Source organism: Dunckerocampus dactyliophorus, chromosome 13 (assembly GCF_027744805.1).
Source record: "Dunckerocampus dactyliophorus isolate RoL2022-P2 chromosome 13, RoL_Ddac_1.1, whole genome shotgun sequence".
Lineage (NCBI taxonomy): Eukaryota > Metazoa > Chordata > Actinopteri > Syngnathiformes > Syngnathidae > Dunckerocampus > Dunckerocampus dactyliophorus.
This window is the reverse complement of record NC_072831.1, coordinates 16093806-16113064: the sequence shown is the minus strand read 5'-3', so window position 1 is coordinate 16113064 and position 19259 is coordinate 16093806. Positions and strand designations below refer to the sequence as shown.

The window sequence follows — 19259 nt, the reverse complement described above, 5'->3', positions numbered from 1 at the left end:
CAGGTTCGGAATTTACAACATTTCTTGTGGGTTATGTGGTAGTAGTTACATTTAACTATGAATTATTAATTCCTGAAACGGCAAAACACTGTGTGTGATCACCCTGATATGACCTTTTGAGCTGACTTGCCTCTCTCTGAATGTTCATTCAAGCTGTTTAGCACCCCATCCCGTGAACATTAAGTTATATTAAATTCCATTTTTTGTGCATCCATGGCTGTCCGTTCATTAAGTCCGGTGCTTCTTCCACAAATATCACCGCATCTTCATGAGCAAAAATAATCGCCATCCCCCACTCTCAAATGTGTCTCATTTCACTCACCTTGTTCCATTAAAGTGGCTGGAAATGATCGGTCTCTGTCACCAAGACAGTTTAAACAAAAACCTTTGTCATCATTACGGGTGTCCTTTCCCAAGGTGTGTGTCATACCAGAGCAGAATAATAGGTGCCGGTGTAGTTTTTTGTTTTTTAATAACCTGTCCTGTCTAGACACTAGGGCATATAGTATTGTTGTTCTAGATCAGAGGTCTCAAACCTGTGGCCCGTGGGCCATTTGCGGCCTGCCGGGTCACATTTTTCGGCCCGTGGCTTGTCTTCAAAGATTGCTGTAATACGGCCTGCGACAAGCCAGTGTTACTCGTAGGATGCACACATAAGCCTACACTGAACTAAACGTGAGTGAGTCACTTAAAAATGTGGTAAAAAAATTTCCACCCATTTTCTATACCGCTTGTCTTCATTAGGGTCACGGGTAAGCTGGAGCCTATCCCAGCTGAATGCAGCAAAATATAAACTGTGAAATTGTTTATTTATTTGAGTCACCCTATTACTGTATCAAGATATTATTGTTATCGTGAGCCATGTATCGCGTGTTGTATCATGAGGTACCCCGACATTCCCAGCCCTACTCCCAATACTTGATGCGGCCCAGCCTCACTCAGACTCTACCTCCAGCGGCCCACAGGTAAATTGTGTTTGAGACCCCTGTTCTAGATGCTCTTACATGCTAAACAGAGTGTAAGATACTCTTTTGCTGTTACATAGTTTGCGTTTGACTTTATTTGATGTTTTATTATGATCCATATTTGGCGTGGCTGGACTGGAACAGGAGGGCGTAGACAAGAAGAGAAAAGCACGCAGAGGGTGGATTGGGGGGTTAAGAGGGGGGACAAGACAGAGCGAGACAACAACAACATCAGCAAACATCTATGACAACCATGCAGTCCAAAATAGTAATAGTAACGTAATATCAACACCCACAGTCATAATACTGTATTGAGACAGTAATACTTATTAGTAGTAATAATAATCATCAAATATTAACCATAACAATAATAAGATTAACACTAACTGCTAATAATCTTGTTGCCAACATCACCATCATTATAATGAAATGAAGAGCATGACAATACCATGGATAAATCAATGAATTATGATGGGATGTACGTATGTACTGTGAGTGAACACATGTATGTATGCGTGTACAGGTTAGTCTGTGGGTGTGTATGTATGCATGCCTGCATGTGTGTATACATGCATATACTGTACGTGTATGTGCGCACAAGTGTGTATATGTGTATTTGTCGCTGTGCATGTATGAAAGAGGAGGAACCGCTTCCCACCAAACAGCAAGCTCCGCCCCACACGGCCAGCACGGGCCCCCACCCACAGAGGGCCACCGGCCCCGCGGGGGCGGGCAGATCCAGGACAGGCACCCCAAGACCCAGCCTGCAGAGCCCTCCACCAGGCAGACCAGCAAAGCAACCCTGGCCAGAAACAGGGGCGTCATATATCTTAAGTATCAAAAGCATCAATATTTTCTTGTCAGTATCGACTTTAGGGCATGAGGAGCTGTTATCAGAAGTATCAATATTTCAGCACATTACTACCGTGCTCTCCTTAACGCATTTGTGGCAATTTCAAAGATTTTGTGCAACGGGAGTCAATATTTTCTCAACCAAATGATTCCGTGTAGGAGATGAAGAAGAAAGAGGGCAAGAATTTGGGTGATGGCAGTTCGTAGACAACTTGCTGCCACGTCTGTTCCAAGTTGCGTGGGTGGATGTCAGGGGCAGGAGTGGTGAGACATTGACAAGAGCTGCTTCATTGACACCTTTTAAAAATAAGTTTCGGATGAGAACAAACTTTTGCCTACATGGGTGAGTACCGTTATCCAAGTCTTGCACGATAAACCATGCCTTTCCATGACTGCCTACATCTGTGAGTACCTTTAAAGTCTCGCTAAGCACGAAAATACACGCATTTTGTTGACGTATAGGTCGGACATATGCGACCCAACCGTCGCATCTCATACATATGGGATTTATAACCAAATACGAATGAGGCCTGAGTCGCGTTTGAAAAAAATCACACACACTGACATGAAAAAATCAGATACAGGTCAATTGTGAGAAAAAAGACGGAATTGACCTGCAGTGTGAACGTAGCCTAAATAGCTGGCAACACAAGTGAGAACCAAAAGTGCATGTCTTGCCTCTACAGTCAAGCGCGGCGGTGTTTGCCTCACGGTCTGGGGTTGCCCCGAGTGAATGAATAAATATATAAACTTCTGATTGAAAAATACTCAGGTAAAGCAGTATTATCATTGTAAATGCTGATTTTATTAAACTTTGTTCTGGTATTGGATGTCACATAATTGCTGTACCTAATGAAGCTTCCATAGAGCTGTATGCCTCTGGGTAAGTTGAGGACATGTGTGCCCTCCCCATACATTCCATTAGTTCCAATCAGTCAGGCTGCACGTTGGTTAGAAATGGAACAAAGCATTTCCCGACAACGTTTACCTTAAATCCACTTTAATAGCCTTTGCAGTAGAATTTCTGATGCCTTCTGAGACAAAGCAGCGAGTGTTTTACAGAACTTTTTTTCTGTCAAGTGGACGTCTCAATTTGATCAAGCAGTTAAGATATCGTGCATAATTCTTTCAGGGAGTTCATACATACAGGATGGTGTCTTTAATCATTTAGTATATAAGCATGTAAAACCTGTGAAAATATTTACCAAGCTGCTCATCCACCACTTTCCTCTCATCAACTGGTGCACTGTATTTTTGCACGTGCTATTTCCCACTTTGTTCTGCACTTGGAGCCACAGTGCTTTCCCTCACACATTTGTCTTAGTTCACAGTGTTAATACCACTGGGAAAATCTATTGTGCAGCTTAATTCAGCCAAGTAATCACACCCGCTCTAAGTCATTTTTTGTGCTTTGCCTAACTGCAAACAGAAAGACCTGGCATACGTAGCACATTGTTCTTTTACACCCTCAGAGCTTTAGCCAACATAATTCATCAAGCCCTCTGTTGACCCAGTCAGTCCACGGCTGCTGCAGGGATATAAAAGCATGTGTGACAGGCAGAAAAAAAGTGAGATATGCTATATGCACTTCAAACATCTCATTGAAAGGCCGCACAGTGGCCCGAGTGTTTAGCATGCTGGCCGCACGGTCAGGAGATCGGGAAGATCTGGGTTCGAATCTCCATTAGGCAGCTCTGTGTGGAGTTGGCATGTTCTCCCCGTGCGTGCGTGGGTTTTCTCCGGGTACTCCCGTTTTCTCCCACATTCAAAAACATGCATGTTAGGTTAATTGGAGACTCTAAATAGTCCATAGGTATGAATGTGAGTGTGAATGGTTGTTTGTCTATATGTGCCCTGCCATTGGCTGGCGACCAGTCCAGGTTGTACCCCGCCTGTCGCCCGAAGTCAGCTGGGATAGGCTCCAGCATACCCGCGGCCCTGTGAGGATAAGCAGAAGATGGATGGATGGATGGATGGACTTCTCATTGAGTGAGGAGATTGTCAAGTAGGCTTTTCTGGAAGAAAACCCATGTGAACCCCTTCACCTTGAACGATTGTGGCGCTGTTGCGCGTGCATCTCAGTGCTTCCGTAATACATACAGTATCTCATTTACACGAGCAACAAACAAAGCTGGAGCAGCGGATGAGATCAGAGAGAGCAGATAAACAAGGAGCACCATTATTCCAGCAGAAAGCAGAGGCAGATATTCCCAGCATCCAGGCAGAGAATTAAATTAACTCCCAATTAGATTTGTCTGTCAGACTTATATTTCCTCTTGGATACATATCATTTCTGTTATGATATTGTGCAGGTGTTCTGCTTTGTTAACAGTGATACTTAGGGGTAAATCTACGAGCTGTCGTTTAGAGCAGTGTGACGTTTAGACGCACCTGTTCTCTTGTTCTCTCTGCCACACTTAAGATGTTAAGAAAACACAGTGTGTCGTTCAGGTCACGGTCAAAGACGGAGTGCTCCCAAAAGGTGAGGAAACCTGACTTCTACGACATTTTTTCTGTCCTCCAAGGGGCTTCTTGAGAGGCACGGTTCCTTAAGGATGGGGCGTGACACAATGCATTATATTGCAGTTCACATGATCATGTAAACAGAGTAGGAAGAACACAAAACAATTTGTATATTTTTTGCAATCACTTGGATTCCCTTCGTTGTTTGTGTGCCCTTTGTTCACGTTGTGATCTATCTGTTTTTTTTAATTCAGTGGTAGGTTTCCCTGGGTGGAGAAAGGTTACCTAGTTGGCGTCTGTCTATCTGCCACCGCTGTGCCGTGGTGTGCCGCTGCTGTATCTGCATTTGTTTTTATTATGACAAATCATATTTTAAGGACTTATTTATATATATTTTTAAACTTATTTTACATTTTTCAACAACCAGCAGAACATGAACCAAGAACATTGAAAAACTGTTAATTTAATGGCAAAGCTGCTGAGAGCACTTAAACTGAGAGTCTAAAGCAGGGGTGGGGAACCTATGGCTCGGGAGCCAGACGTGGCTCTCAGACATGTCTTAACACGATAAAATTGTTTTCTTTTTTCGCTCACATTTTAGAGTAAAACATTACAGAAATCACAGTGTTAAAAATAAAGTTAAAAACATAAAACTTTCTTATGCATTTTAATCCATCCATCCATTTTCTGCCACGATGCGGGTGGCCAGAGCCAATGCAAGCTGTCCTTCCGATATTTTCCGGGACGGACACCAAAACTTGATTATTGTTGCATAATGTGGTAGCCTACCTGCGTCACTGAGATGTCAGGAAGTAAACTTTCCTCTTTTAATTTTCTAATTCCGCAAAGCAACCCCTTTTGACGAAGAAGATGGCGAAACGCAAGAACGATACGATAAATACAAGTGCTATGAGTGTGTGCGTGTGTTGCATGTGGCGTGTGTGAGTGCTTCGTTGAGAAGCCTGATGGCCTGTGGGTAAAAGCTGTTCACCAGTCTTGTGGTCCTGGACTTCAAACTCATGGCTCTCTTAGCCAAAAAGGTTCCCGATCCCTCGTATAAAGCCTCCTTTTGTTACCTGACCTATTTAGTCCAATAGTAATATGTGATAAATAAACAGTTTCAATATTTGAAACTGATCAATTGTGCTAATTTAAAAAAGTGCCCAATGGGCGATGGACGAAAAATATTAGTTATTTAATTTTGATGAAATGGACAATTTTAAATGAACAAACCAAGAATCAAGTTTATTTGTAGTTCTAAACGTAGGGTATTTTTACTCACTTTTTTTGTCTCTCCTACGAGATTACGCTTTTTTCCAAGAGCATTTTACAAAAGCATATCCAAATGATATGCAAATTGGATGATGATGTCATCTAGTGACTTCTACAACAGCCAATAGCTACTCTTCTTACTGAAAAGTCAAGTGCTTGGAGACCCCTGTGAAAGCAACACTGTCGTAAAGCTGCTTATGTTGAACAACTTCGACACACAACTAGTGTTTTGAAGACAAGCCATAAGTCCTTTAAAAAAGGTAAGTTAGCGTGTATGAACGTGATCGCCACTTGTAGCTCGCCCATGGGACAAAAACAAGCTCGCTAGCTCCTGCCAGAGATGCAGTGAGATTCCAAAATGTGTAAACAAAGTGGAATGAGATTGAAACGTGAATGATCACACACACTGGCATAGTTAGGCTTAGCCTGTGACAAGCTGTCATCAAGTGACTACACATCTTACGGGCTACTTTTCATTCTCTCGATATTTAGAAACAAAGTGAAAGTCAACGCAAGACTGGTCGCGTACTTTTATCTGCTCACACATGCGCAAGTGCCGAAAGAGCAGACAGGCATACATTTATTTTATTTACACTTTATTATATTTTACATTGTTTTCAAACTAATTGTGGTTAATATGTGCATAAATAACCATCTATATAGCTATATAACATATACAGTATATCCATTCATACAATATATTACTTACATTGTTTTCAAGTTTTACTCCGGTTTCCTCCCACATTCCAAAAACATGCATGTTAGGTTAATTGGAGACTCTAAATTGTCCATAGGTATGAATGTGAGTGTGAATGGTTGTTTGTCTATATGTGCCCTGCCATTGGCTGGCGACCAGTCCAGGGTGTACCCCGCCTGTCGCCCGAAATCAGCTGGGATAGGCTCCAGCATACCCCCACGACCCTAATGAGGATGAAGCAGTATAGAAAATGGATGGATGCATGGATGTTTTCAAGTTTTAAAAAAACACGTTTTTAAGGTGTGGCGGCTTTTATTAACGACATGCAGCAGAAACCCTTGGTGAAATGTGGCTAGCCTTTTCCACTCTTCTTGGAAATCATCATCCTCCCCCGACCAAAGCATGAATGATATCATGTATTTGCTGTTCCTGTGCCAGTGCTTTGTTAGCCTGAAAAAATGATGCCTTTTGTCATATTTGAGTCTCATTTGCCTTGTGAAGTACTGTACTATGTATTTATCAGCAACAATATATATATATATATATATATATATATATAATATATATACATCCAGATAGGAACTATTGGATTTTAAACATTCATCTGTAAGATAAAGTCAGCAACCATGTGACATTTTTGTGTTAAGTTCCATCACTACACAACTCATATGTCACATCCTGACTGGCGACAGTCCAGGGACGAGTCACACTGAGATTTTATGAAATGCTTGGATTCTTTATGACTACCGTGTAAGATCCGTTCCTTACAAGTCTGCACATCCGTCTTGCAGAAATCAAAACTGAATTAGAATTTGGGGGTGCACAATATTAACTTCGACAAGGTGACAAAACAGAGAAGACCACATCAGTGCAATGTCACAAGAGAGGTTGCACCTTTGCACGTAATTTGGCCAAAGTCAAACAAGAGCAATGATAAGGCCTGTTGATGAATGATTAGCCTGTCTGTTTAGTATTGCATTCACTGCATCCTCATTGCAAGGACAAAGCTCATACAGTAGGAGGCTTATTTCTCTGGCACAGCACATCTTTGCAGTTTGCAGTAAGGCCCAGCGCCTTATGCTTCATGGATATTGGCTTGTATTTGACATTGACTGGTGAAATGAATATTTTTATGCGATGAGACTACAGTTACACGCAAGGATGATACCTTTATTGCTGATCGAGTAACAGCCAACATGAGCAGATATCGTGTTAAGGGCTTTGAGAGGAAGAGGAGGGAGAGATTGAGACAAAGTTGTAAATTATTACAAGCATGCAAAAAAGCAAACATGGGGAGCATACAGTAGATTCGACCAGGGGCTGGAGACATTCCAAAAAGATTCTTGTCTGGCATGATAGAATCATGCTGTTGCTGCAGATATGTCGGCTGCAATTTGCCCTAATAGCATATAGTAGATGTCATTTGGATGCTTGGCTGTGGCATTTAAATGATGCTCAACTGGTAATAAGGCAGCAAAATGTGGAAAAAAAATGTATACCACCACTACCTAATATGCGGCAGCTTTCATGTTGTTTACGCTATTTAGGTATCCTACCATTCGAAAGCCGCAATAAAAAGATAAACTGATCAGACCAGTTATGTGGTCCACGTTTAATGAGCACATGCAAAGTGCCGTTCTAGTGGCGTCAGTGGTGGGAATCTCTGGCCACCTCACGATCCGAAGCGATTACAATTCAGAGGCCTTAAAATAAACATGAAACAGATTAATTTACTCCCATTGTCTTTTAATAATTGGAAGGTTGCGTCTACCAACATATTTCCCATTGCACAGAACCAGCAGGAAAAGTCAAGTGCACCAGCATGTATAAAATTAACAAACTTTTGCATATACTGAGTAGCCAACATAAAAAAATCTGTCAATATTCACAGATGAATAATAGACTTCTGAATTCAAACAAAAATCCTGAGCATAGAATCTGAAAAAATAATATTTTTGCTGTACAGCAAAGTCACACTGAAGAAAAAAAATTGCCAATCGGCAAGCAAGCTGACTAAGGAAGACGGAAGAAAGCAAAAAAATAATAGCAAATTTCAGCATAAAGCTCAAAGTGAGATGGACTTCTGAAATGCGGACCAACTCATTGACTCGTGATGAATACGTAAGTCAACAGCTGACCTAGTTACCAAATCAGTATTTATTTTCCTGCAGTCTGCTCTGGGGCGCATTGGTGCCTCCCACAGGTCAGTTCTGATATGACGTATCTCTTATTGTCGGCGTACCAATCGTTAAATGTGTGATGTGCAGTGGTGGCCATCTTCTTCTACACCACACAGTAACAGAACAATAAGAAAACACAACATATTGTTACGGTCACAGTTATGGGAACTCAAAAATGTGAGGCAGATGCGGCAGAAGAGGAGTCTTTTTCATTTCCCCAGCATAAGGCAAAAAGGGCAACAGAAGGTGAAGCACACGGCTTGTAAAAACCAGGAGAAACCCCCCCCCCACAATATTAGCAAATAAGGGCGAAAGGCCTGAAAACGTCCACAACAGAAAGGGAACAAAAATATGCCTGTATACTCACTACGAAGGTGGCGGAGGAAGAGTCACCAGGAGAAGAAACGAAAGAGTAACAAGAAGAGGCGCATATACTAGAAATAAGTGGCTGAGCAAAAAAGGTCTCGTGTACAAGGCATGAGGCCTGCGACGAAACAAACCCATAACGAAGCAAACAAACGGTAGGCTGAAGACGGCCAAAAAGTTAATTGGCACCAGGTGCGTCTCCTGGCTCCGCCTCCTCATCACCAACCCCTAGAAGAGCTGAAATTAGAAGCAAGGATGGAGTAAACCAAATAAATTCTACAAGGCCCAGAAAAGCTAGGACCTACTTTTTTGTCATGTGCATTGTCTTTAGCATCCAAGACCATCAAATACTAAATGGACCGTGGCCCTCTTTGCATGCCGGTCGAATTTAAGATAATGCCAGAATTATTTTAGTTAACTGTGTTCACCCAGAAGATTTTTTCACACTTGCCTGAACTGCATTGTGGGCCCTCTGAGAAAGTGCAGTGTCTTTACCCTCTGCTTGGGTGAGTAGATACATGTCAAAGATCCTTAAAGGGGAGGAATGTTTTTTAGCGTTTTGAGTCTCTCAGAGACCAATCTCTAAGCAGTTAGACTTCAGTTGCATGCCACGATTTTAGAAAGGGTATAAACAGCTTAAGCCATTTGCTTCAGAGTAGTGTGTCTTGTTATTTCTGAACTGACATCCCCCTTTACCAATTTTTTCAGTGTAAAGTACGAATATAAAGCTGAGAAAAGACAAGGCTGATAGACTGCCTGTTTGTTATCCGTTTACAACAATAAACAGATTTACTGCGTTGATAATGGTAAATGCTGTACAGTACATGTGAGTACATGTGAGGATGTGTGCATGTTACAGTTCTGTGATGAGAACGGACGCTCAACTGGAAATGCTAATGCTCTGATTTTCTGGCAATGTTACCATAGTTTCATAGATGTTTAAAGACACAGTTTTGCAATCAATTATTAAACTTTTATAGCATTTGTTTCTAAATATTTATTTTTTTGGATCATTGACAATTAATAAACTTGATTAATCTAATATTTCTATCATCCAGTTAGTATTACGTAGCCTCTATGTCTTGAAGCTCTTACAGTAATTACAGTAACTAGAGGATGGCAAGATTTCGCTACCGACATGAGATGCCATAGAAATCAAAAAGTAGACAGGAACAAACTGAAGTTAGGTTTGGGGCCAATTTCAGGTAAAAATAACACTTTTGTTGTAAATCGTGAAATGTCATGTACAGCCGTCCCTCGCTTATTGTGGTTAATTGGTCCCAACCGGGCCCAACCGCAATAAGTGAATTTCCCTGAAGTAGGATTCAATATTTTCATAGTTAAAGCATAGAAAACCTGATTATGACTTTCTTAAGTCACCTTTACACTCCTATTCTTTGTTTACACCTCATTGCATAGGCTACGAGATCACCGAGGCCACTAGCATAGAGACGTCCGCCGCTGGCATAGCAAGCTACCGAGCTAACTTGTTAGCCTCTCCAATTTACTTATTCTAAGCTGAAGAAATGCCATTTCATTCATAAAAATCTTACTAAATTCACCTATCACGCGGTCAGATCTGGAACCAATTAACTGAAAACGAAAGATGACTTTCATTTTTCAGTGTCAAAACAAAACTCACCAAGCCTCTGTCAGATTCAGATTCACTGTCGTAGATGTATTTTCCAGACTGATTGTGATTGTGATTGGCTGAAGCAAAAAGATACAATTTCAGGTGGCCGTCCCAAAAAGGGAGACATCCCCTCTGCTCCCGGTTCCTCTGGAAATGTTTGTCCTCTTCCAGCTCAGAATCCTCCTTATATTGTCCGTCCTCTGAGCGTGATGTATGCCACTTGTAGAGCTTTCCTCGCACAGTCATGTTATCCCTGCGATGTCTTATCTTTTAATTAGCGCTCCAGTGTTATGAATGACTGAAGTGAGGTAGACTTACCCCTTGCAGCCATTTGGGCTCTCTATAATTATATTGAAATAAAACAGTCTAGAATATAGAAAGTTTATAACAAATACATAGGTTGGTTCTCAGGGAAATACATTTACTGTATGTTTACATAAGACCAATATTACATTTATTATCGCTATACCATAGCCATGCCCATGTATACTACACACATTTCCTATTTTATGTTGTTTAAAATGAATATGAATGAATGAAGAATTGAGTAAGAGCTGTTCATCTGTCTCAGTTCCCAGAACACACATCTGTAATTCAACCAAATTTCTTGGTTTCCCACTTGACTACCTCCAGAGGCTTGTTAAAATTTAATTCATTTTTTTTACCCGAGTGTGACGGCAAACAGCATCAGTATTATGCATATACCCACTGAAGGAGGATTGAATTTTTTTCCGATAGTCTCATAAATCTCTGTTCTACCTGGTTGAACATGGGGCTGTTTGGAGCCGAGCCGGTCGTCTCTCTTGGCCGACATTATAGATCTAGATTGACAGCTGCTCCATCCTGTCTGCCACTGTTAATCATTGAAGGATTTGGGCTGCCGGCAAGCAGCTCTGACAAGCGACCTTGAGTCCTGCTGGGACTGAAGGACTACAAGTAAAAGCCTGCTCCCTTGTTAGAGCAAGTGAGGTACTCCTCAGTCAGTTGGTCACAGAATGCTCAATAATAGACTTTATATGTACCACATTGCATTGTGTACTTTTTCCATTTTAATGTTTTGGACAAATTTACTAGAGACATTTAGAGGCATAACTTAAAGGGATAGTTCGGATTTTTTGACATGAAGTTGTATGACATCAGCATTGTAGTCCAATAACCATTAATTTGGTCTCCTAAGTCCAGTTCTGGTCAGATTTCCGTGATGAAGAACGTAGTTCCACTTAGTTGCTGGGGACAATTAAGTAAAGACTTTGGCTTCTCAAAACAAAATGATGAAAAGATTAATACATTTGCGTCACAAAAATGCCTTCTCAAAAAAATCAGACCCCACAAAACGCTTGGCGTTCAATCCTGCGCACTGTCGCCTTTGCGTCCATGTGTATGTGACGAAGACGCACGCATCTACTTCCACGACGGAGCGCCGCGGCCATGTTGTTTACGTATGTGTCTCCAGCAACTGAGTGGAACTACGTTCTTCATCACGGAAATCTGACCAGAACTGGACTTAGGAGACCAAGTGGGGGGTAAGTCGCTGTTATTGGACTACAAAGCTGATGGGGATGTCATACAACTTCATGTCCAAAAATCTGAACTATCCCTTTAAGGCGTACTCACATTACCCCGGTTGTACCATGCTTGGGCGCACTTCACACCTAAAGTCCGTCATGTTTTGCTCGCGTGAGCACACTGATCAGTGCCCAAGCACGACACACCTCCCTTTCATTTGGCACAGCACGCGTGCAACAAAGCCGAGTCAGAGAATAACTGTAATGCGATTGCTGCTTGCAAGTTCCTAATGATAATCGACACAATGCATATTTACAAATCACTTCTCTCACAAGTAATTAATGACAGCCTCCACTTTGCATAAAATAAATCATCAGAATCAGTCAACATAAGACTGGAACTAATTCACAGTGTCATGGAAGTTGCTGTGATACAGCAGTGTAGAAGTGATGCGACGCACAGTCAGGGGAGGCAGGTGACTTGTTGTGATGAAAAATTTAAAAACGAACATAAATAAAATATTATGTGTACTTGAACTGTATTCAAAATATATTTTCTATATGATTCCAATAGTTTTCACCATTTTTTAAAGTAAAAAATTGCTGAATTTGCACATTTCCTGATTAAATACGGAAACCTAAAATGAGGCTGCCGTGAGTCTCTGCTCTCAGGTTAGTGCACAAGCCTATCATCTGAGTGCACATACAGTATTGAGTGCAATGAATTGGATCATGGCATGTGCCAGTTTCTGTCTGTCAGCATGTCGCCAATAATATAATGTTGCAGAAACATTTATTAAGTACCGTGACTCTCTACAGCCTGTCTCATGTCTTTAATGGAACTGTGACATCCTTATTCTTGGTAATTGGGCAAGATAATACGGAGAAATGTCATACACAGAGGTTTTGCAGTACTGTACTTGCCTAGTACTGAAGGTAGGGTGTGTGTGAGCTGGAAGGTGCTTGTCATTGGTATCCTTCCATAGAAAGGAAAAGACAGTGTGTTTTTTTTTGACAGCAGCAGTGCAGCACTAGATTATAAATTACTATAATCTAGATTATTATACTAGATTATAAAACAAACTGAAAACATGTTTTTACCAAAGTGAATTATTAGCATGGATGCTCAGTGAGAGTGCATCTTGCTTATGGATGACATTTGCCAGTGTTTGTGGCGAGAGTAAACCAAATCCAGCTTTGGATGCATTAACATTGAACAGTTTACCATCACATCCACCTAATAGATGTTGACACCGTAAATGAGGACACAGAAGAAGCTGAAGAACATGCAGTCAGAGAGTGAGGAAGGGAAAATATTTAATGGCATTCCAAAAGATGGATAACACTCCTCAGCTGGGTGCTGTATATGCACTATAACAAACATCTCTCTATTTCTTACTCTTTTTCTGTCCTCTGTCTCTCACCACGTCATCACTTAACTCTCAATCTGTTCTGGTAAAGGCTCGGTGTCAGAACTCCAGAATCCACATTCCAGTCACAGTTTTGCTCCAGCCATGCTGTGGGAACCAGCAGTGGCAAATGTCTGTTTTGCCTGCCTCTCCTCTCTCTTGCTGCACTGCCACTTTGCTGTGCTGCAGTAGATGGTCCTCAGTGTGCGCTCGCAACTCATCGCAGTGGCAGCCGCAACATCTCACTGACAATCCCCATCTTCTTAGCCCGGGTGGTTTTTCCTGCAGCACTTATTGTCAGTGAGTCTGGATAAATGTAAGGGCAAGTCATAGGGAAGACAATATACAGGTGAAGAGCTCAGGAAGTCTATGATTCAGTGTACTTTGTACATGACTGTGTGATCTTCTGCTGTCTTCGGGCGACAAATCAGTTTGTGCTCGTAGATGCCTCCTGCTTTTAGAGACTTTGCAAGGTAAGTTAGTTGTCTGCATCTGATGTATTTTACTATGCATTTGATATGTTAGTTGATAGTGGACATCCCTTTGCAGTGCTTTTGCATTTCATGGCAGAGAAGATATTTGATATTTTAATAGAACTTGTCAGATTAATATGGTTGAGTCTGCCTGCTTCAAAATTTACGCCGTACAACGAGCTCTGGAATCAATTGTATTTTAATGAAGCAATTTGAAATTTGGGGTCACAAATAGTAGTTGCTGGATGCATATTTGGTACACCAATTCGTTGAATAATGTATATAGAGTGTGTTTGTGGAACGAAGCATTGTTTTTATGTCACCGTCAGTGTTGTCATGAGGGATTGTTGCAGCATGTGTGTACATGTGTGCCAGGGAATACTATACATGTGGGGGTGTGAGCAGCTGTATGCATCTAATGTCAACTGCCATGGAGGGTGGGTCAGCTTTGCATGTGTGTGACACCTTTTCAATGTGTGTGTGTGCTTGAAGTATCCTTTGATTGTGAGTGAGGGGGCAACATAAGCTTTCGTTTAGGAAATACTCATCAGTGCTATGTCAGGTTTTGGGTGCCACGAGTGTGGGTGGGGACTTGGTGACCGCTTGCAGGTTTCGTGACTTTCCCGTTTCTTGTTGTAAACCATCCCAGTTTTGGCCCAGCTCTGTGCAGCCTGTTGGAGGAGATTCTTGGGGTCCTCACTGTCCATTGCTGCACTGCAGACAGTCTCTCTCCCGCCCAGGCTGCAACGTGCTACCTTACTTTGACACAGACAGCGTTGGCTTAGAGAGGCTCTTCATCTATCAGTCTGTGCCATTAGAACAGATGGTTGTAGCTCAGTACCTTCCTGCAGTCTGCACCGTGGTGCATTTGGAGATGCAGGTGCATCTGTCTGTTGGGAGCTAAAATCTGTCGTTGCCATTTTTTTTGTTTAGATGAATGAGTCAGTAACACGGCCATATGACAACCCTGGGATCTCTTGTTGCTGTAAATAAACATCTGATCTCCTGTAACATTGTTTGGATTCGCCAAGTGGTTCCCCACCGTCCATCCTCGGGGTGTCCACCTACGAGCCTGCTGCTGTGTGTGTCATGTTGACTCCATAGGGATGTATATTTAGACTGCAAGATATGCTACAAACAGCAATCGTGTCTCTTTTGGAAGTGTCATTGCAGCTAGGCAGTGATCACATACATGAAGCAAATACTCCATGCACACGTGCACGTGGAAAAGTATGACTATTGCATTAAGTCAATGGCTTAGTGTGGTGCACATTCATAAATAATGGAATGTGGATCAAGATGAAGGTGCATGCGTGGTGCTTGACATATACATAGCAACTAGAATCACGGTGGAGCATGTGGTTAGCACTAGTGATGGCCGTATCGATTCCGTGGTATCGATAATAATAATAATCAATACTCGAGTATCGAATGAGCGACAAGTGGCTATCACGTTCATTGGGGTACATGCTAACTTACTTTTTAAAGTTTCACTGAACTATCGTGCTCTTTTGTTATCATTAAAACACTTATGGCTTGTCTTCAGACTAGTTGTGCGTCTAAGTTGTTCAACATAAACATGTAGTGTGTCCAGCTTTAAGATAGTGACGCTATCACAGGGGTCTCTGTCACTGCGCAATCCGTCCCGGAAAGGCAATCGGTTCTACGCATGTGCAGAACACGTCTCCATGACAGACAGACATGACAGATGTGGTTTGTGAGTAGCACACTCTTCTGGTTAAAATATGTAATAGCAATTCATTTGCACTTCGATGAGAGCTCCACATGATGGTTTGTGACTGCCTTTGGGCGGCGCGGACCTGTCAACAGCACCCGCCGCTGCTCAGTGAGAACGCAAAATGCATAACAATACGTGCTTTCACCATATTAGAAAACTTCCTGACATCAGAAAAAGTCCCTAGATTTGTCGGCAGTGGCTTTTGAGAGAATATGTCATCAAGGGGGATTGGAATGTCACCAGATCGAGCGACAAAATCGCCAAGTTGGCAACACCGGCTCAACATTTTAGACTCACTTTCAGTGCTCTCAGCCATTAAAATAACTTTTGCAATGTTCTCGGTTCATGTTCTGCTGGTTGTTGAAAAAACTGAAATAAGTTCATAAATAAGCCATAGAAAATAATTTGTCACAATAAAAAAATATTTGAGTCCTCTTTTAAGACTAAATACACAAAAGTTTCGAGATGGCGTATTATATGGCGGATTGTATTTAGCCTTTTTTTTGTTCTCATTTCTTTGTAAAATCCTCCAGCTTTTAATGGACCAAGCTGATTCAAGTCAAGCATTAAAAAATAAGAACTAAATTTAGTCCGCCCACCACCGCAGCTTCAAAAAATCCTAGGGGAAACCCTGTCTACTATATTGAGTAATACAAATGTAAAAGGTGACTTTGGGGGGGATTTAGTTCATGTCTAGAGGGTTCTAATAATGTTTAAAAATATGTATTTAGAAGGTCATAAACAGGTTGTCTATGCTTTAACTACCAAAATAGTTACTATATAAATAAGGAATCCTACTTTGCGAAAATTCACTTATCACAGTCGGGTCTGGAACCAATTTACCGTCATAAATGAGGGATTACTGTAAACATCTTCTCCTCGTGCTTGCAAGATAAATTAATTGGAGACTCAAAATTGTTCATAGTTGGGAATGTGAATGGTCGTGTGCCTAAATGTGCCCTGTGAATGACTGTATTCCAGGAGTGTACCCACGCCTCTCACCCAAAGTCAGCTTGGCTAGGCTCCAACTCACCCGTGACCCTGACATTGTCTCATGACCTTTTCTTCCATTAAATGTTAAGCCAACTGGATGGCTATCATTCGAACCGAGATGTCTTGCTTTAATCTAGCCAGCCAGTATAAATAAGGATTCCCGGGCCTTGAGTGCACTGTCTTTCAACAGACATTTTGAAAAACAAAACTAATCTCTTTGCCACTCTCCTGCAGTCGTGTGCCTGTTTATCTGTCAAGACCAGGCACTTTCCCCACAATAATCCTTTTCACCAAAGTTCAGTAAACTTCCTTGGCTCTTATGTGAGCATCCCAGCCTAGAAGCATGCTATTGCACAAATATGGTGATATTATGGTATTCTGCTGTGTCACACTCCTAAGTGTATTCAGCTTACAAATCTGCATGTTTAAAGATATGAAAGTATACAATGCAGTTTATGAACATTAGACAGTGTTGCTTGAATATGTCCTTTCAGCCCATGCACACAAACCTCGGCAATTTTCATTAAACCGGCTGCCTTTGCCCTTGCAACCATAACCTTTGAGTTCGTTTTCACCAGAATGTTGTCGAATTGTTTTCAAAAGTAGCGGTGGCCCACCAGCCACTTGGATGGATATATAAAGTCAACTCTTGAAAAGTTTTCTGATGTAATTTATGGAATTATGGAACACATGCAACTACATTAAAAAAAAAAATACAAAATACAAGATAAAAACTAAAAATGTTTACAATAAGATCGTTGCATACGTTTTGTTGAAGCACCTTGTAACTACATGTAACTGCAGTGACTGTCACGCCTTGCTGTGACACACTTGTTGTTGTCATTTCATGGTTTTGCCGTCTGTTGTGCTTTTTTCTTTGTCATATTTACACGTGCAACCCCAGAGCGGATAAATCCCATGCTGCCATAATTTCTGCCTACTTGCTAGTTTACTGCTGGTCATACTCCGTGCCATCTAGTCCAGCCATGCCCATCTGCAGCACATTAAATAGCTCCGCCAGGGTGGTGTGTATTATTATAGTGTTTGCCTTTTTGATCCCTTTTTGTGTGCTCAGCACCGTAGATTTTTGTTCCTGCGCACCTTTGGACATTATTAAAGACTGTTAAAACTTATCTCTTGTCGCCTCTGCATCTTGGGATCCAGCTGAGCAGCACGCGGACATCACAATGACAAGTGCGTAACTACAGTATTTGTATGATGGCATACTAACTTCTAGGGAGCATGAAAGTCTCAATACAATACTAGCACGTAAAAATGATTCCTTGATCTTGAATAGTATTGAATTGCATTACCCTTTTTGTTTTTTGCTTTGTAGCAGTAGTGAGCACTGTACATCAGTTCTACTGGGCAGTGTAACCCCTCTGACAGTGACAGATGTAGATGTCTCGTCACCTGCTATGATGCTTTCAAAAGCCTGACAGAGGATCACGGTGCAACAAGAGCACGACAAATTACATATGTTGAACTGTTGACAACGATGCTGTCACGTTCACGTTTTAAGCCCAATGAATGACTCAGGAGTGACGTTTGAATTTGATTGCAGGAACAGCTTGCTGACATAATGTGGTTCCCTTAGGTTAGTGTATGTTTGTTATGTATCATTTGGTTGAAGAGGAACATTTTCCCTAGGAGTTTTTGGAATTTAGCTAGGTGTTTCCCAGAAGTAACAAATGAATTCTACAAAGCGTGACTCAAGACAAGGCTCTGTGCATTAAGGAATGCAAAGATGGGATCATTGTTGTTGACACTCCCAGTCACGGTCCCTCAAACACAGAGATTTATAAACAGCTGTCAAACGGCCGTTCATTGCGCTACATCTTGACATGTAGCTGTTGCTGTGAGAGCATGTGAGAAATATTGCCACAGGCACATTGTAACAGCCATTTACATAATTGCATACGACTCAGTGATAGCTACAAAAGGAGCAATTCATCCAAAATGGGTAAAGGGTTTTCAGATGTCATACGTTTGTGCTTGGAGGTTTGCAGACGGTTGTGGATGCGATCGCATCAATTTCTAATGTCACATTTGAGCTGCACAGATTTAAGGAGCAGTATGGAATTAAAAATAGTCAGGGTAGGCCGTTCCTCCTTCCTTGCTCGACCGCTAAGTGCAATTTACTTTAAAGCCACTGTTTGTAATAAAAAAAAAAATCAACCATTGTAAAGAAGCTAAAGAAGCCAAGCCAATGAATGTACAGACAAACCTCTAAAGTTGAATGCTCCTGAAGTTGCACAATTTAAAATTTCACCAAAAGGTCAAATTTGCCACGCACAAAACTTAGGAGTTTAAACCACTGGCACGCATGATGTCCAGCAAGTCTTCAGTAAAACTTGCAAGACCACAGTTAAGCACCAAAGGATTAACTGCATTTGTTTTTGCTTCACTTTTTGTGATGTTACATAATGTGTTGTGTTAATATAAAGAATGCTTAACTATTTGTACTCACACTTAAGAATGTTCAAATGTTACTTAAATCCTTGCCTTCATGGCTGATAAAGTTTTTCTAGGCCGACTCTATCCAAAAAAATATTGTAAATGTAAAAGAATAGGAGTTTGACCAGTGTTTCAACCTTAGTGTTGAAAACAATCAAACCATGTACACTCTTTATCAAAATCAGCTGATGAGCAGCCGATTTCAGTTTAATGGTCGTTTGCAAGAAATTGTTATTCATAAACATTTTTTGTGTCA

General features: G+C 41.4%; 1 protein-coding gene across 13 annotated transcripts in view; it reads left to right on the top strand.

Moving 5' to 3' along the window:
* dlgap2a (discs, large (Drosophila) homolog-associated protein 2a) overlaps window positions 1-19259 on the top strand; it is a 231235-nt gene that overhangs the window by 42467 nt on the left and 169509 nt on the right. For 2 of the 13 annotated variants that reach the window (XM_054796878.1, XM_054796879.1), the window contains exon 1: window positions 13540-13815. The exons of the other annotated variants lie outside the window; for them this stretch is intronic. The gene's annotated coding sequence lies outside the window, so the exon portion shown is untranslated. Of the gene's footprint in view, window positions 1-13539; window positions 13816-19259 lie in introns of those variants that run through there. 13 annotated transcript variants of the gene reach the window in all.